Below are 15,270 nucleotides of genomic sequence, written 5' to 3'. Positions count from 1 at the left end.
AGCTTCTCAGTGAGGGGTGCCTGGGGCTCATGAGCCCCTTCCCACTCCATGCTAGTAAATGTATTTTAATTAATTAATTTTTGAATTTTTGACGGTCACTAAAAAGTTGAGTTTTATTCTGTCTTTTTGTGAATTTTTCTCATGTTTGTTTGGTCAATTCTTTGAGAATTTGACACGATGTGTATTGGTTATTTCAGTGTCCTCTTTCCATATCATCTCAGATATGCCTATGCCTCCACTTCTCTTAACCATCCAAGTTTATGCTCTCTATTCTCTTTGTCTTATTTTTAAAAAAATTAATCCATCAAGCTCAATTTTCACTACTCATATACTCTTGAGTATGCGGCCATCCACTGGAGTGTGTTCCATACCATCAAGGAAAACCGACACTGACTCTCTTGCCAGTAGCTTCTCAGCTGGAGATGGGCTGTGCACCCGCCTCTCGTCTTCATGCTGGGATTTAGTCTCGCTTGAGCTTGCGTAGGTCTTATGTTTATGGTAATAACTGGTTGGAGTTCCTCTGTGCAACTGCTCAGTGTTGTCCATAACACTATTTCCTTGTATTATCCACTACGTCTGGTTCTTATGACATTTCTGTAACCTCTTCTGCATCTCTTACCCATGTTCTGTAACCTCTTCTGCATCTCTTACCCGTGTTCTGTAACCTCTTCTGCATCTCTTACCCGTGTTCTGTAACCTCTTCTGCATCTCTTACCCGTGTTCTGTAACCTCTTCTGCATCTCTTACCCGTGTTCTGTAACCTCTTCTGCATCTCTTACCCATGTTCTGTAGCCTCTTCTGCATCTCTTACCCATATTCTGTAACCTCTTCTGCATCTCTTACCCATGTTCTGTAGCCTCTTCTGCGTCTCTTACCCATGTTCTGTAACCTCTTCTGCATCTCTTACCCATGTTCTGTAGCCTCTTCTGCATCTCTTACCCATGTTCTGTAACCTCTTCTGCATCTCTTACCCATGTTCTGTAACCTCTTCTGCATCTCTTACCCATGTTCTGTAACCTCTTCTGCATCTCTTACCCATGTTCTGTAACCTCTTCTGCATTTCTTATCCATGAACTTTGGGAGGAGGGAGTATGATTGATAGAGACATACGATGTGCAACTGAGTTTTCTGCATTCTCTTATTTTCCATACCAGGACAAGCTGTAGGTCTCTGTGTTAACACCATCTTCTACAAACAGAAGTTTCTCTGATAAGGGTTTAAAATATATGGAAACAACAGCAAGTCATCAGGTGTCAGTTTAGTGCTATGTCTACTTAGCAGAATAATAATGGTAGATTCTCTCCTAGAGCCTATGATCTCTCTAGCTCTAGGCCTGATAATGGTGTCAAATACGGGTTTCATCTTGTTGGGCAGGACTTTAATTCAATCAGAAGGTGGTTAGATATTTCCATGATGTTTATGAATTATTGCACCAGTGGGCATGTCTTTCCAGGCTAGTTGTTAACTAGCTCACGCGGCTCACAGCTGGGTAAAACTGGTGGTTGGTTTTCACCTCTGGTACCAGCACAACACCTTTCAGTATCATAAAAGATAACCTGTAGGGATGAAGTTTCAAGGTCAGTACTAGCTTGCCTTTTCCATGTATGTATTATCTTCAGCAGTAGGGTCTTACTTTCAAGTTCTGCAGGGTAGCCAATAGCGTTGGCCCGTAATATTTGAGGGTCTATGGGTGTGTTTGGCAAACAACTCCAGAGGAGGTAGCTCATTTCTGAGTTTTATTTGTTACTTTGCCTATGAGGGCATTTTCTCTGCTCCCTTCCCTTCCCTTCCCTCCCTCTTTTCCCCCTTTTCCTCCCTCCCTCCCTCCCTGCCTCCTTCCCTTCCTCCCTCCTTCTTTAGCCCCTCCACCCCCCATGGGGAGCTGTCACGCCCTCCCGCCGGCAGGAAAGACGCAGACACCAGGATCCTTTTCAATCACGCTTTATTGGGAGCGCCCTTGAAGCTGAAATGAAAGACCCCGAATGCCTGCGAGCACGCCGTTTAAATACTGTCTGCATGTGGCGTGTCAAAGTCTCATTGGTTACATTTGGATGCCTCATTAGCATGCCCCATTAGCATGCCCGCAGTCGAGAGGGCTGTGTTGGAGTGCTTCATTTACATACCCCTGTTCTGGAGGGGTGCATTGAGAGGGCTCATGTCTGCGCTTGCGTGGGAGCGTTAACAGTTGCCTCCAAGTGGTAACAGTTGCCGCCATTATCGGATGTGGCCGCGCCTTACAGGGAGCCGTGCTAAATTCTGCCATGTTAGAAATACCGTGCTTAGTGCTTAGGCTGCACGCTGTGACCTTCGAGGTGCTGATGTTTGCCGGAGGGGGTCTTGTGTTCTAGGGCCACCTTGGACTATTTACCTTTGAAAGAAGTAGGGAAGTCTCTACTGGGAACCACTCAAAGGATCAAGGAAGTTCTTACAGGGAGCTACTCAAAGAAATAGGAAGTTCTTAGAGGGAGCTATTCAGGCTATTGTATTCTTGCCTGAGGCCTAGGGAGAGTGGGATCAGAATAGATCCTATTGACCTTGCTATATATAGTCTTATTCATCTGCCTTAAAGAGAGTCTTGATCAGAAATTTCCAGACTTGACTCATTATTTCTGGTGTCTCTGTACCTCCCTTTCAATCCCCACTCTCTCTTTCAGGTGAACCCTGGTTTGATTTGTCCTGAGGGCCAGGACACATCACCCCTCCTTCCATTTCCTTATTTACCCTCTCCTCTCATTTCCACCCTTATTCAACCCTTACAAATATCTCTTCTTTACCAAGAGGGTATCATGTGACATGCGCACACACACACACACACACACACACACACACACACACACACACACACATAATTGCTGATTAATTCCAATACTTTTTTTTGTCTTTTTGAGACTTTTCTACACACATGATCATGCCATCTACAAAAAAAAAAAGTTTTATTATCTCCACTTTGCTACTTTCATTTTCTTTTCTTGTCTTAGTGCATTAACTATAACTACTAATACAAGCATGAATAGCTGTAATAAGGGCACCCCTCTTTTTTCCTGATGTCAGGAAGCATCTTACTATCATATCTGTGTGAAAAAGCTACAGTTCATTTAATATGCTTTGTCATTTTGAGATTATCTTCTATTCCTACTTTTCTTTTTGTGCCCATTGCCTAATATTTTATATATTATTCTACTTCTTGCCTTATATACATTTTACACTTATTTTTAATAAACTTCATTCTTCTGGATACAGTTAAGACTCTTTGTATCACTTCTATTATCCCTTTATTTTTTCTCCAATGACTGAGAGTCCTTACTGTTTTAGAATTTAGTGTCAGATCTCTACTTACTAGTTTGTAAACATTATAAAACATTTTAACTGCGATAAGATTTAGCTTTCTCCTTTAACACACACATGTACTATGTGTGTGTGGATATGCACATGTGTATTCTATGTTTATTTTTTATGAAGGAAGCTACTATTTTACACCATTTAAATCATAAAGAATATTTTGTGATATATATGAGGAATAAATATGACCAGAGAATGTATAAACACAATCCTTAGTGTACCTGCTTTTCTTTGTGAGCAGGAGGGATTTTTTCGTTGTATTCTAGGGTGAGTAATGTTAACCTACTGTTATAAGCATATAGTCTTCTTCTAGTTATTAGGTTTGACAGGAACAATGTAAATATTACTGTGTTTTAGTTGAAAAAACATTTGGGACAAGGTATGTATGCTTCCATTTGACATGAAGAAAATGTGTTTATAAATTTAAAAAGTTGATTACTTAAATTTTTATAGACATTATAAGTTCACACAAAGAATGTTATTACCACACCAAAGCAAATTCTTAGAATATTATTTTTCAATTATTGGCATTATAGTTGGATTTGTGGTTCAACATGCACAGTGGCTGACGACTGCTTTCTTTGTCACACTAGGTATTTCGCATTTCTCAGACTGACGTCACAAAGTAGAAACTAATGGGCTATAAATAGCTAAGGTTCTGCTGGGAAGAGTGTTTGAATGAGAATGTGCTCCTGAAATTCCTGAATTTGAAGCTATATAATTATTAAAAACATTCCAACTATTCAGAAAGTAATTTTTGCCAGCTATGTAAAACCAGCATGAGTTTTGGTGTTAAGCTGTTTGGGCACTAGGAATCCATTGTTTCCCTTGCTGTAAGCAAATAACCTTTCTTGGGTTTTCTAGCCATAAAACAGTAATCACACTTTCCATTACTTAACTCATGGAATGTTGTAAGAATAAAGCTATGTGTGTCTATGAGTCTTCATTTGTTTTCCATTATTTGTAGGCTGAAATCCAGATTTCTTAGCGATCTAATGTGGCTCCAAGAGCCGACTTGGAGTTACTCAGATGCTAAGACGCCAGATTCTGACTATCGTTCACAGTCATGGCCTTGGGTGCTTTACTTGACTTTTCACTTTCAGTTTCTTCATCTAATGTAGATCACATTAGGTTCTTACTTATAAGACTTAGCATGAAAGTTAAATAGTATGTACTCACTGCACATTGTTTCCAGTAGACAGTGGCTGCAGTGACATGTCATCTGCCATCATTATCACGGTAAATTCACCTCTTGCTTATCTTGCATACACTCCTCCATTGCAATGCCCCTTGATTATCTCTTGGCTTTGAGCTATCATTACTGTGTTTTTATTTGATGTTACAAATGTTGTACTGATTTCCTTTAGTTAATGCAAAGTTGCATCTTCAAGAATATTGTAAATAATTAAATTAATACATTGATGATCATAAATAATAATAATTCTTCATATGAATGTGTATTTGGTCCACCAAAGATACAGAGACTGAAAATCTCTGTTATAAGATGATTATACTGGTGGCCAATGGACTAAGTTAAACGCATGGACTTGTTTGGTCTAGACTGCTGATGTTAAAATAAGTCAGAAGAATTTATAATGTTATATTCTTGGCTTTCCTTGACAAGGGTGAAGGGGATAGCAATAATAAACCCCCATCGCAGCGTAGAAATATCTGGTGCCTCAATTACATCCATTTTATTGTTATTAGAACTATTCTATGTGGGAAGGATTGTAAACTTTGTCACAGGTGAAAGCAATCTTGGTGGGCTTTGCCCTTGGACACACCAGGGATACTCCCTGAGATTAACCTTGAGATAGACTGGGTAGAACCATCCTGGGCCTGGAAGTGTGTGTGTGCACTTGGGTGGGGAAAAGGATCAGTGAACAGGCCGGACCAGCGCACAGGCCAGAGACACCTAGGGACCTGTCCCATGGAACGGGTACTGAAAGGTTCACTCTTGTTTCCCTTTAACCTTTTTTCTCTCTTGTGTAAGATAGTTGGGTTATATAATAAAGTTTAATTGTTAAGAAACAGCCAACAATTCTGTACACCATGAGTGCTTGTCAACATAGACATCAGCAGAGCTTTTTTTTTTTTTTTTTTTTTTTTAAGGATAATTGCAGAATGCTGGGGTACTGCTCTATACTGACTGTGTAGGTGGGATATAACTGGTCTGCCCACACCACATCCCATCTTATCTTGCTAATTGTTCTTGTATGTGTTTGATGTTAGTAAAGACTACTTTTATTTCCACATTAGACTGGCTTTCAGACATTCACTGAAAAAATATTATTGCTAACTTTGCCCTGTGCTTGTCTGAGAAGACTTATGGTTTGTGAAGATGAATTTGAGTTATTTAATCTTAGTAATTTTTTTCAGTGTGGAAACTTCAACTGGCTGTCTTATATTATTTTTGTTTTTTTTTGTTTTTTTTTTACTTTATAATTTTCTTTTATTTTTTTTTATTTGAAGATATATTTTATTTTTTTATTTTTATTTTTTACATTTTTTTCTCCTTTATTAATTTATTCTTGTTACATCTCAATGGTTATCCCATCCCTTGTATCCTCCCATTCTTCCCTCCCTCCCAATTTCCCCTTATTCCCCTCCCCTATGACTGTTCCTGAGGGGGATTACCTCCCCCTCTATATGATCATAGGGTATCAAGTCTCTTCTTGGTAACTTGCTGTCCTTCCTCTGATTGCCACCAGGTCTCCCCGTCCAGGGGACATGGTCAAAGGTGAGGCACCAGAGTATGTGAGAAAGTCATATCCCACTCTCCACTCTACTGTGGAGAGTGTTCTGTCCATTGTCTAGATCTGGGTAGGGGCTTAAGGTTTACCGCCTGTATTGTCCTTGGCTGGTGCCTTAGTTTGAGCGGGACCCCTGGGCCCAAATCTGCCTATCATAATGTTCTACTTGTAGGCTTCTAGGACCCTCTGGGTCCTTCTACTTTGCCTTTCTCCCATGATTCTCTCATCTAGAGTCCCACTAGAATGTTCTCTCCTCTGTCTCAGTTTCCTGGTAAGTGAAGGCTTTCGTGGGACATGCCCCTTGGGCTAATATGCAGATATAAGTGAGTATATACCATTTGAGTCTTTCTGCTTCTGGGTTAACTCACTCATTATGATCATTTCTAGCTCAATCCATTTATCCACAAATTTCGGGAATTCCTTGTTTTTAATAGCTGAATAGTATTCCATAGTGTATATGTACCACAGTTTCTTTATCCATTCTTCTATTGAGGGACACTTAGGCTGTTTCCATGTTCTGGCTATTATGAATAAGGCTGCTATGAACATGGTTGAGCAAATTTTCTTGCTGTGTGCTGGAGCCTCTTCTGGGTATATTCCAAGGAGTGGAATAGCTGGGTCTTGAGGAAGCCCTATTCCTATTTTTCTGAGATAGCACCAGATAGATTTCCAAAGTGGTTGTACTAGTTTGCATTCCCACCAGCAATGAAGGAGTGTTCCTCTCTCCCCACATCCTCGCCAGCATGTGGTGTCGCTTGAATTTTTGATCTTAGCCATCCTGATGGGTGTAAGATGGAATCTCAGCGTTGTTTTGATTTGCATTTCCCTGATGATTAAGGAGGTTGAGCATTTCTTTAAGTGTTTCTCAGCCATTTGATATTCCTCTGTTGAGAATTCTCTGTTTAGTTCCATGCCCCATTTCTCTATTGGGTTATTTGGTTTGGTGGTATTTAATTTCTTGAGTTCTTTATATATTTTGGATATTAGACCTTTGTCAGATGTGGGGTTGGTGAATATCTTTTCCCAGTCTGTAGGCTGTCGCTTTGTTCTCTTGACCGTGTCACCTGCCTTACAGAAGCTTCTCAGCCTCATGAGGTCCCATTTATTAATTGTTGACATTAATGCCTGGGCTGTTGGTGTTCTGTTCAGGAAGTTGTCTCCTGTGCCAATATGTTCCAGGCTCTTCCCCACTTTTTCTTCTAAGTGATTTAGTGTCTCTGGTTTTATGTTGAGGTCTTTAATCCACTTGGATTTGAGTTTTGTACAAGGTGACAAATATGGATCCAGTTGCATTTTTTTACACATAGACATCCAGTTAGACCAGCACCGTTTGTTGAAGATGCTATCTCTTTTCCATCGAATGGATTTGGCTTCTTTGTCAAAAATCAAATGCCCATATGTGTGTGGATTCATATCTGGGTCTTCGATTCGATTCCACTGATCAACCGGCCTGTTGCTGTGCCAGTACCATGCTGTTTTAATTACTATTGCTTTATAGTACAGTTTGAGATCAGGTATGGAGACTCCTCCAGAGCACCTTTTATTGTACAAGATTGTTTTAGCTATTCTGGGTTTTTTGTTTTTCCATATGAAGTTCAGAATTGAACTTTCAATGTCTTTAAAAAATTGTGTAGGTATTTTGATAGGGATTGCATTGAATCTGTAGATTGCTTTTGGTAGGATGGCCATTTTTATTATGTTAATTCTCCCTATCCATGAGCAAGGTAGATCCTTCCATCTTCTCATGTCATCTTCAATCTCTTTCTTTAGGGTTTTGAAATTTTTTTCAAACAGGTCCTTCACTTGCTTAGTAAGAGTAACTCCTGAGTACTTTATATTGCTTGTGGCTAGTGTGAAGGGTGTAGTTTTCCTAATTTCTTCCTCTGCAAGCTTATCATTTGTGTATAGGAAGGCTACAGACTTTTTTGAGTTAATTTTGTATCCAGCCAATTTGCTGAAGGTGTTTATCAGCTGTAGGAGTTCTCTGGTGGAATTTTGAGGGTCGCTTATGTAGACTATCATATCATCTGCAAATAGGGATAATTTGACTTCCTCCTTTCCCATTTGAATACCCTTGATCTCCTTATGTTGTCTTATTGCTCTGGCTAGAACTTCGAGTACTATATTGAAGAGATATGGAGAGAGTGGGCAGCCTTGCCTTGTTCCTGATTTTAGAGGAATTTCCTTAAGTATCTCACCATTTACTTTGATTTTGGCTATTGGCTTCCTATATATAGCCTTTATTATGTTGAGAAAAGTGCCTTGTATTCCCGATCTCTCTAAAACTTTAAACATGAATGGGTGTTGGATTTTATCAAATGCTTTCTCTGCATCCAAAGAGATGATCATGTGGTTTTTTATTTTCATTTTGTTTATGTGGTGGATTACATTGATGGATTTCCGTATATTAAACCATCCCTGCATGCCTGGAATGAAGCCTACTTGGTCATGATGAATGATATCTCTGATGTGCTCTTGTATTTGTTTTGCAAGTATTTTATTTAGTATTTTTGCATCGATGTTCATCAGAGAAATTGGTCTGAAATTCTCTTTCTTTGTTGAGTCTTTGTTAGGTTTAGGTATCAATGAGACTATGGCCTCATAGAATGAGTTTGGTAATGTTTCATCCCTTTCTATCTTTTGGAGTAGCTTGAAGAGTATCGGTATTAGCTCGCCCTTGAAGGTCTGGTAGAATTCTGCACTGAAGCCATCTGGCCCTGGGCGTTTTTGGTTGGGAGTCTATCAATGATTACTTCAATTTCTGTAGGGGAAATGGGACTATTTAGCTTGTTTATCCGTTCTTCACTCAACTTTGGCAAGTGAAATTGATCAAGAAAACATCCATTTCCCTTAGATTTTCAAATTTTGTGGCATATATGCCTTCAAAGTAGGATCTTATGATTCTTTGTATTTCTTCAGTGTCTGTTGTTATGTCTCCCTTTTCATTTCTGATTTTGTTGATTTCAATACTGTCTCTCTGCCTTTTAGTTAGTTTGGCTAATGGTCTGTCTATCTTGTTGACTTTCTCAAAGAACCAGCTCTTGGTTTTGTTGATTCTTTGGACTGTTTTCTTAGTTTCTAATTTGTTAATTTCACCCCTGAGTTTGATTATTTCCAGACGTCTACTCCTTTTGGGTGTTTCTGCTTCTTTTTTTTCTAGGGCTTCCAGTTGTGTCGTTAAGGTGTTTATGTGCGATGCTTCCAATTTCTTTTTAAAGGCACTTAGTGCTATGAATTTTCCTCTTAGGACTGCTTTCAATGTATCCCACAAATTTGGGTATGTTGTTCCTTCATTTTCATTGAATTTCAGAAACTCCTTGATTTCTTTCTTTATTTCTTCCCTGAACCAGGTGTCATTTAGCAGAGAGCTGTTTAGTTTCCACATACGTGTAGGCTTTTTGTTATTTCTGTTGTTGTTAAATTGCAGCCTAAGCCCATGATGATCTGATAGGATACAAGGTATTATTTCAATCCTCTTGTATCTGTTGAGGCTTTCTTTGTGAACTACAATGTGATCAATTTTGGAGAAGGTTCCATGGGGTGCAGAGAAGAAGGTATATTCTTTCTTGTTTGGGTGAAAGGTTCTATAGATATCTGTTAGATCCATTTGACCCATGGCATTGGTTAATGATGTTATTTCTCGGCTTAGTTTCTGTTTCGATGACTTGTCCTTCAGTGAGAGTGGGGTGTTGAAGTCTCCCACTATTATTGTGTGGGGATCGATGTGTGGTTTAAGCCTTTTTAGCAGATCTTTTACAAATGTGGGTGCCCTTGTATTGGGAGCATAGATGTTCAGAATTGTGATGTCATCTTGGTTGACTTTACCTTTGATGAGTAAGAAGTGTCCATCCTCATCCCTTTTGATTAATCTTGGTTGAAAATCTATTTTTTTTATATTAAAATGGCTATGCCTGCTTGCTTCTTGTGTCCATTTGCTTGGAATATTTTTTTCCAACCTTTTATCCTGAGGTAATGCCTATCATTATGGGTGAGATGTGTTTCTTGAATGCAGAAGAATGTTGGATCCTGTTTATGCACCCATTCAGTTAGTCTGTGTCTTTTTATTGGAGAATTGAGACCATTGATGTTGAGAGATATTAACGACCAGTTACTATTAAGAGTCTTAATTTTGATGTTGGTTCCAGTTGAGCGTTTGTGTGGTTGTGTTTTTGCCATGGTATAGTTATCTATTTCCTGAGTAGTTTTGATTGTAGCTTGACCCTTTGGGATGGAGTTTTCCTTCTAGTACCTTCTGTAAAGCTGGATTTGTGGATAGGTACTGTTTGAATTTAGTTTTGTCATGGAATATTTTGTTTTCTCCATCAATGTTTATTGATAGTTTTGCTGGGTAAAGTAGTCTGGCCTGGCATCTGTGGTCTCTTAGGGTTTGCAGGATCTCTGTCCAGGCCCTTCTGGCTTTGATGGTCTCTGCTGAGAAGTCGGGTGTAATTCTGATAGGTTTGCCATTAAATGTTATTTGGCCCTTTTCCCTTGCAGCTTTTAATATTTTTTCTTTGTTCTGTATGTTTTGTGTTTTGATTATTATGTGACGGGCAGTTTTTCTTTTCTGGTCAATTCTATTTGGTGTTCTGTATGCCTCTTGTATGTTTATAGGCATCTCTTTCTTTATATTGGGGAAATTTTCTTCTATGATTTTGCTGAGAAGAGTTTCTGGGCCTTGGAGTCTGATATCTTCTCTTTCTTCAATGCCTATTATCCTCAGATTTCTTATTTTCATGGTGTCCTTAATTTCTTGGATGTTTTGTGTCAGGAGTTTTCCAGATTTGGCATTTTCTTTATTGGTTGCTTCAAGATCTGTTATTGTATCTTCTAGACTTGAGATTCGTTCTTCCATCTCTTGGATTCTGTTAGAAAAGCTCAGCACTGTGTCATTCGCCTTCTTCTCTGAGGCCTCACATTCTCGTTTTTCTTCTGTCTGTGTGTTTATCATTGAATCCATTTTCATTTTCATATCTTGAACAGATTTTTTAATTTCTTTCATCTGGTTGTTTATATTTTCCTGAAAATTTTCCATTTCCACTCTATGTGCTTCTTTTATGTCTCGCACCTGCTTCGCTGCTTCTTCCTGCATCTGATTTTGAATTTTGTTTGTTTCCTCCATTAACATCCTCATTACCAAGGATCTGAGGTCATTTTCTTGTGCTTCCGTTGTATGTGAGTTCTCCGGGTTGTTTTCTTTGGGATAGCTGGGAACTGGAGACGTCATGTTGTTTTGGGGGTTTTTGCGAATGCTTTTACGCTGTCCCTTAGGCATCTTGCCGTCTCTGTTTTTGTTGGGTAACTTCCAGAGTTGAGTGGAGGGAGTCTGATGATAGATTCACTTGTTTTCTCACGATTTCCGTAGGCTGGAAGCCCTGATACTTCACTGGTGTGGATGGCAGGAGGTTATCCCTGTAGTTTTGGGCTTTCACCACCAGTGATCCTCAGCTCCCCTTTGCTGTGGGTCCTGCAATCGTTCTGGGTCTCTGAATGATCGTTGGGTCAGGCCAAGGTATCCACAACCTTTTGGGTCCCCTGCCAAGTCCAGCCAGGGATACTGGGCCCGAGCCACGCGTCGAGCTCAGCTAGTTTCTCAGGGCCTGAACCGTCTGCCACAGCAGGAGAGCTGCGATTGCACTGAGCAAGCACCTGGTGGAAGTGAGCGCTCTGCCCAGCTTGTGTCACCGCAGGAAAACCAAGGCTGCGCTGAGCAAGCACCCAGGGTATAACTGAGCGCTCCGTCCAGCCCGCGTCACAGCAGGAAAATTGCGGCAGCGCTGAGCAAGCACCTAGGTTAGAAGTGAGCGCTTCGCCAGGCTTGCGTCAGAGCAGGGAAACTGAGACCGCACTGAGGAAGCACCCAGGGTAGAAGCGAGCGCTCTGCCCAACTTTCGTCACAGCAGGAAAACCAAGGCTGCTCTGGGCAAGCACCCAGAGTATAACTGAGCGCTCCGCGCTGTTTGCGTCACAGCAGGAAAACTGCGTCTGCGCTGGGCAAGCTCCCGGAGTATAACTGAGCGCTCTGCCCCGCTCAAGTCACAGCAGGAAAACTGCGTCTGCGCTGGGCAAGCACCCAGAGTATAACTGAGCGCTCCGCCCCGCTCGAGTCACAGCAGGAAAACTGCGTCTGCGCTGGGCAAGCACCCGGATTATAACTGAGCACTCTGCCCCGCTCGCGTCACAGCAGGAAAACTGCATCTGCGCTGGGCGAGCACCCGGAGTATAACTGAGCGCTCCGCCCTGCTCGAGTCACAGCAGGAAAACTGCGTCTGCGCTGAGCCGGCGCCCAGGGTAGAAGCCCACACTCCACCTAGCCTGCGTCACAGCAGGGGAGCTGCGCCTCGGGCAGAATAGCCCGCCGAGCCGAGCCAACCTCTCCACAGCACAGCTCACTGAGCAAACCCAGGACTCCAGGCCGAACCGTCCGCTGAGTCCAGTCTGGGTCTCAAGGCACCACGCGACCCAAATCCTGTCCAGAGTCCCCTCTCCCGCAGCAACTCCCACCGTCCACCACACTAATTGCCTCCACTGGAAGGCTCTGAGCTGCAAACCTCAGCCACCGCCGCTGGAGCCGCTGGCGCTGCCGGAGCCGCTGATGGCACTGCTGTCCTCACTGCCGCCGCTCTGATCCAAGAAAGTCCTCGCTCCTCCCGTGTGCAGGGGCAGGCAGGTCTTCCGCACCCTGGTCCCTCCGAACCGTGGAGCACTTCTGCTGCCGTGGTATGGGGACCTTGGTGTTCCTGGCTCAGAAATCTGTGCAATTCCCTGAATTGTTCGCTGGAGCTTTCAAACACGGTCCACACTGCTCGCCGCCATCTTGGATCCCCTTATATTATTTTTGAACTTGAATTGTGTACTTTTTACTGTTTACATCAACTAAATTGCACATAAAATTTCCAGCTCATTTTGCTCCATATTTTATAGCCACAACATTAACTGTAGATTAAGTAAAGAGATTGTATTTTCTCTGGGAAGAGTGTGGGAATTTGGAGTTCTTGTCAGACTTTTAAACTTGTAAATGTTGATTATATTAGATTGGTACTTCTTGTTACTATTCAGTGAATGTATTTTTTTTCCTCTGAAACTGTAATTATTAGTTTCTCGCCCCTGTGCCCCCCACCCCCAATATCTCCTTTGGAAAAAAAAATATAGTAGAGGTGCAGCAGGAAAATTCCTAAAACTTTACTCAAATAAATGTACCATTGAGATCAATGTGTGAATAAACATGCTCCGTGTTAAGCTTGGTGACATTACCTCTTTCTTTCAGAATAAAGCATATTAGATGTGCCCTCGTGGAGCATGCACACATGGGCTCTTGCTTTTTGCCAGTTATTGTACTATTACCTAATCTTATCTAGTCAGAAATGAAAAAGGAAGCTCCCTTCCAAGAAGCAATATGATTCAGGAGATTAGGGGCAGGAAACTGCCATGTGACTCTCTGTTGTTACTTAGTTTACCGGATTCTTGAAACTCTAAGTCAAAACCACAATGTCTGAATTTCAGTAAGGAATAATGGTTAATTCCCCTTTACCTCCAAAATGGTGATAATTTAGCACTTAGAAACAAACTCTTCTAAAGAAAAAATAATATAATAGTTCAATGAGTACCATAAGAAATAATGAATTATGTACATAAACAATATCTGTAAGAGATTTACTGACAACGGTGCCTCAGGTTTTGCCTCCACATGACTCAGCCACAGGCATTTTCTTTCTTATGTAAGCAGCAATGCATGTAGTCTTTCCTTCCTTGTGAACCCAGCAGGCTATGCTAAGTCAAGCTCCACTCAGGAGGGAATAGTGCTCAACACAAAGGAAAACCCTCTTGTGTGACGTCTGCTTCTGACCCAGGTGGGTTCGTTTTCATTAGTGAGACAAGATTCTCGAGGAAGCTATGACTCAGGATCACATTTTTCATTTTGTATGAACCTGTCCTACACTGAATGCTATGATGGCAGGGTGAAACCTTTTTATGTATTTTTTTTTTTAACCAAGAGTGAAAGGTACTGTTACTCATCTGCCTGTTCAAAATTTAATTATTGAATAGATGGATCTTTCCATTAACAATGATGCTTTTTGTTACTTTAATGAAGCTAAGTTACTTATAGACTCTTGATTTGTGAGATGAAGACTTATCCTAACTAGAAATAAAAATCCCTTTGCATCTACAAACTTTGGCTATAATTTTATGTATTATAAAATGTGTTTAGGAGACCCTTACTTGGATATTACGTTAAAAAATACAAAACAGGATACATGAAGTAAAATAGTTAAATAAGGCCTTCAAAAGCCTCAGGGACACATAGAATATGGCATTTAAAGATGTTTTTGTTATCCTAAAGTTTCTTTGCCAAGACAGGTTAACTCCTGACAACACCCAGCTGACCTCAAAGAACATGATGAGCATCAGAGAATCTCCTTATGGAAATGGCTTCAAATGTGGCAAACCAGCCACTGGGCAAAATGTCCATGTTCCTGCCATAAACAGAATTCTGCCTAAAAATGGGCAGCTTAGATGCAGGCTGAGTTAACAGCTGAACTCTGCCAAGACAAGGTAAGCAAGTCCTCAATAGTTCCTGCCTTATGATTAAGTCTGGCAGAGACATTGGGCCAGAAGGGCAAAGATGAGGCTCCAACATTATAGAGCATGTTGGGTGACTGACTGTTCAGGCAGTAAACTGTCTCTGTCATTTTGTTTACTTTGGAAGCTGCTAACCTGCACTGATGGTTCACTCAGGAATTTAAGTCTTATTCCTTCTCAAGTCTCTGAGGGGTGTTGAGGAACAGATAGTTTAGTTCTACAATCAAGTTTAGTTGGTTAGGGGATAAGATCTTTTTAGATCAAGATAAAGAATTTAAAGTTAATGGAGATGAGATAGGATAGATATTGAATTCCATTCAGAAGTTTAGACCCAACAAGACAGGAGAGATATTTACTTAAAATTTGACATATACAAATAGCCAAATCACTATGAATGTAACATTTATAGAACTCATGATTGTCACATGCTTCTCTCTGCTGTATGTAGTTTGTTTTATGCATGTGTAATAAAATAAATGTATATGAAAAAAACCAAAAAAATACAAAACAGGAGTCCGAAGTATTATTAATTTTTATCTATTGTTCTACTTATATTTTCTTGTATTTCATAAAACATTATTAAATTATGAGAGGCAAC

This window comes from Acomys minous (assembly GCF_964271855.1).
Source record: "Acomys minous genome assembly, chromosome: 11".
In the NCBI taxonomy this organism is placed as follows: domain Eukaryota; kingdom Metazoa; phylum Chordata; class Mammalia; order Rodentia; family Muridae; genus Acomys; species Acomys minous.
The sequence above is the reverse complement of the archived record's forward strand: the minus strand, read 5'-3'. Positions refer to the sequence as shown.